This window comes from Physeter macrocephalus, chromosome 21 (assembly GCF_002837175.3).
Source record: "Physeter macrocephalus isolate SW-GA chromosome 21, ASM283717v5, whole genome shotgun sequence".
NCBI lineage: Eukaryota > Metazoa > Chordata > Mammalia > Artiodactyla > Physeteridae > Physeter > Physeter macrocephalus.
Window position 1 is genome coordinate 55,335,440 of NC_041234.1, and position 4,668 is coordinate 55,340,107.

Sequence of the window (4,668 nt, forward strand, 5' to 3'; positions counted from 1 at the left end):
ACCCAATCCAAAAATGGGCAGAAGACCTAAATAGACATTTCTCCAAAGAAGATATACAGATTGCCAACAAACACGTGAAAGAATGCTCAACATCATTAATCATTAGAGAAATGCAAATCAAAACTACAATGCAATATCATCTCACACCAGTCAGAATGGTGATCATCAAAAAATCTACAAACAATAAATGCTGGAGAGGGTGTGGAGAAAAGGGAACCCTAATACACTGTTGGTGGGGATGTAAATTAATACAGCCACTATGGAGAACATTATGGAAGTTCCTAAAAAACTAAAAATAGAACTACCATATGACCCAGCAATTCCACTACTGGGCATTTACCCTGAGAAAACCATAATTCAAAGAGTCATGTACCACAATGTTCATCACAGCTCTGTTTACAATAACCAGGACATGCAAGCAACCTAAGTGTCCATCATCAGATGAATGGATAAAGAAGATGTGGCACACATATACAATGGAATATTACTCAGCCATAAAAGGAAACGAAATTGAGTTATTTGTAGTGAGGTGGATGGACCTAGAGTCTGTCATACAGAGTGAAGTTAGTCAGAAAGAGAAAAAAATACCATATGCTAAAAGATATATATGGAATCTAAAAAGAATGGTCATTAAGAACCTAGGGACAAGATGGGAATAAAGACTCAGACCTACTAGAGAATGGACTTGACACGGGGAGGGGGAAGAGTAAGCTGGGACAAAGTGAGAGAGTGGTAATGTGTATGTGGTAGTGTGTGTGTGTGTATGTACATTACCAAACGTAAAATAGATAGCTAGTGGGAAGCTGTTGCACAGCACAGGGAGATCAGCTCAGTGCTTTGTGACCAGCTAGAAGGGTGGGATAGGGAGGGTGGGAGGGAGGGAGACGCAAGAGGGAAGAGATATGGAGATATATGTATATGTATAACTGATTTACTTTGTTATAAAGCAGAAACTGACACACCATTGTAAAACAATTATACTCCAATAAAAATGTTAAAAAAGAAAAAAAAAAGGAAGAGTGGTGAGAGAGAGCATCCTTGCCTTCTTTGTGATCTTAGAGATTCTAACCAAAATCTATATGGTTTTACAAATGCTATCAAGTTGAAGACGTTCTCCTCAATGCCATTTTTCTGAGAGTTTTTTTTTTTAAATCATAACTAGGGGTTGGATTGTCTGATGTTTTTTTCTGTCAGTTGATATTACCATGTGAGTTTTTTTCTTTAACTTGTTTAAAGGAAAGATTTCATCAATTGAATTGGAATATTGAACAAGTCCTGCATACATGTAGTAAATCCCATGTAGTCACAGTTATAATTAATTTTACACATTGATGTGCTTGATTTATAATCCTTTATTGATGATTTTAAAATCTAAGTTCATGAGGGATATTGGTCTATATTTTTCCTTTTTGTGTTGTATTTGGTTTTAATATTAGGATAACACTAATCTCAAAATGAGTTAGGAAGTATTAATTTTCTTCTATTTTTTGGAAGAAATTGTGGATAATTAGTTTTAATTTCTTATTTTCTTTTTAGCATCTTATTGGAGTATAATTGCTTTACAATCTTGTGTTTGTTTCTGCTTTATAACAAAGTGAATCAGGTATACATATACATATATCCCCATATCTCTCCCTCTTGCGTCTCCCTGTTTTAATTTCTTTTTACATGTTTGGTAGAATTCTCCAGGGAAAGCCCTTTGGGCACTGGGCATTTCTTTTTCAGGAGATTTTTTTCCAATAACAGTTTTATTGAGAAGTAATTGACATATAAAATTCACCATTTAAAATATATAACTCCAAAGTTATTATTATATTTACAGAGTTGTGCAACCATCACCACTATATAATTTTAGGATATTTTTATCACCCCAAATTGAAATGCCATACCAATTACCCATCAACCCCTCTAACCTTTTCTCTCACACTCCCCCAACCCATGGCAATCACTAATCATTCTGTTTGTAAGGATTTGCTTATTCTGGTCATGTCACATAAATGGAAAAATATAATATGTGGTTTTTGTCATAAGTTTATTTCAATTAGCATAATCTTTTCACTGTTCATTCATGTTGTAGTGTGTCAGTAATTTTTATGGGTGAATAGTATTCCAGTGTATGGATATATTACATCTTTTTTTTAACTGTAGTACAGTTGATTTACAATATTGTGTTAGTTACAGTTGTACAGCAAAGTGATTCAGTTATATTTTTCAGACTATATTCCATTATATGTTATTACAAGATAGTAAATATAATTCCCTGTTCTATACAGAAAATCCTTGTTGCTTATCTATTTTATGTACAGTAGCTGGTATCTGTTACACCCATACTCCTTGTCCCTCCTTCCCTCCCTCTCCCCTTTGGTAACCATAAGTTTGTTTTCTATGTCTGTGTGTCTGTTTCTGTTTTGTATGTAGATTCATTTGTATTATTTTTTTAGATTCCACATATAAGTGATATCATACAGTATTTGTCTTTCTCTGTCTGACTTACATCACTAAGTATAATATTCTCTGGGTCCACCAATGTAACTGCGAATGGGAATATCTCATTCTTTATGTCTGAGTAACATTCCATTATATATATATATACACACACACACACACACATATGTACATCGCACCAATTGTACATATATTTGTACATATATGTATGTACATCGCATCTTCTTAAGCCAATCTTTGGTTGTTTCCATGTCTTGGCTATCATTAACAATGCTGCTATGAACACTGGGGTGGATTTATCTTTTCAAATTAGAGTTTTCATCATTTCTGGATATATGCCCAAGTGTGGGAGTGCTGGATCATGGTAGCTCTATTTTTAGTTTTTTAAGGAACCTCCATATTGTTCTCTATAGTGGCTGTACCAATTTATATTCCCACCAACACAGTAGGAGTTTTCCCTTTCCTCCACACCCTCTCCAGCATTTATTATTTGTAGACCTTTTGATGATGGCCATTCTGACCTGTGTGAGATGATAACTTATTGTAGTTTGATTTGAGTTTCTCTAATAATTAACAATGTTGAACATCTTTTCATGTGCTTGCTGGCCATTCTGTATGTCTTAATCGGAAAAATGTCTATGTCTTCTGCCCATTTTTCAATTGAGTTTTTTTTTGATATTGAGTTGTATGAGGTGTTTATATATATTTGATATGAACCCCTGGTCAGTTGCATCATTGGCAAATATTTTCTCCCATTTCATAGATTGACTTTTCATTTTCTTGATGTTTTCCTTTGCTCTGCAAAAGCTTTTAAGTTTGATTAGGACCAATTTGTTTATTTTTGCTTTTATTTATTTTGCTTTGTGTGACTGATCTAAGAAAATATTACTACAATTTTCTAAGAAAATATTACTACAATTTATGTCAAAGAAAGTTTTGCCTATGTTCTGTTCTAGCAGTTTTATGGTGTCACATCTTATATTTAGGCCTTTAAACCAATTTGAGTTTATTTTTGTACGTGGTGTTATGGAGTGCTCTAATTTTATTGATTTATATGTAGCTTTCTAGCTTTTCCAACACCACTTCTTGAAGAGACTGTCTTTCTCCAGTGTATATTCTTGCTTCCTTTGTCATAGATTAATTGACCATTGGTGTGTGGCTTTATTTCTGGTCTCTCTATTCTGTTCCACTGATCTATATGTCTGTTTTTGTGCCAATACCACACTATTTTAATTACTGTAACTTTGAAGTATAGTCTGTAAGAGTTATTCCTTCCAGCTTTGTTCTTTATCTTCAGGGTTGCTTTGGCAATTCTGGGCCTTTTGTGCTTCCATATAAAATTTAGGATTATTTCTTCTAGTTCTGTGAAAAAAGTCATGGGTATTTTGTAAGGAATTGCATTGCATCTGTAGATCGCTTTGAGTAACATAGCCTTTTAACAATATTAATTATTTCAATAAAAGATTATATACAAGAGGATATATTTCCATGTCTTTGAAACATCATCAATTTCCTTCATCAATGTTTTATAATTTTCAGTGTATAGGTCTTTCACCTCCTCAGTTTATTCCTAAGCTTTTTTTTTGTTTGTTTGTTTGTTTTTTGTATTTTTTTTTTTTGCAGTATGCGGGCCTCTCACTGTTGTGGCCTCTCCCGTTGTGGAGCACAGGCTCTGGATGTGCAGGCTCAGCAGCCATGCCCCACAGGCCCAGCCTCTCTGCGGCATGTGGGATCCTCCCAGACCAGGGCATGAACCCACGTCCCCTGCATCGGCAGGTGGACTCCCAATCACTGTGCCACCAGGAAAGCCCCTAAGTATTTTTTTTTTATGTGATTTTAAATGGGATTTTTTTTTTACTTTCTCTTTTTGATAGCTCATATTAGTTTAAGGAAGTGCAAACTATTTCTGTATATTAATCTTTTATCCTGATGCCTTGCAGAATTCTTTTATTAGTTCTAATAGTTATTTTTATGTGTGTGTGGAGATTTTAGGATCTTCTGTATAGTGTATCATGTCATCTGCAAATAGTGACAGTTTTACCTCTTTCCTTCCAATTTCTATATATTTTCTTTCTTTTTCTTGTCTGATTGCTGTGGCTAGGACTTCCAATACCATGTTCAATAAAAATGTTGACAGTGGGTATCCTTGTCCTGTTCCTAAATTTAGTGGGAAGATTTTCAGCTTTTTACCATTGAGTATCATGTAGGCTATAGATTTGTCAT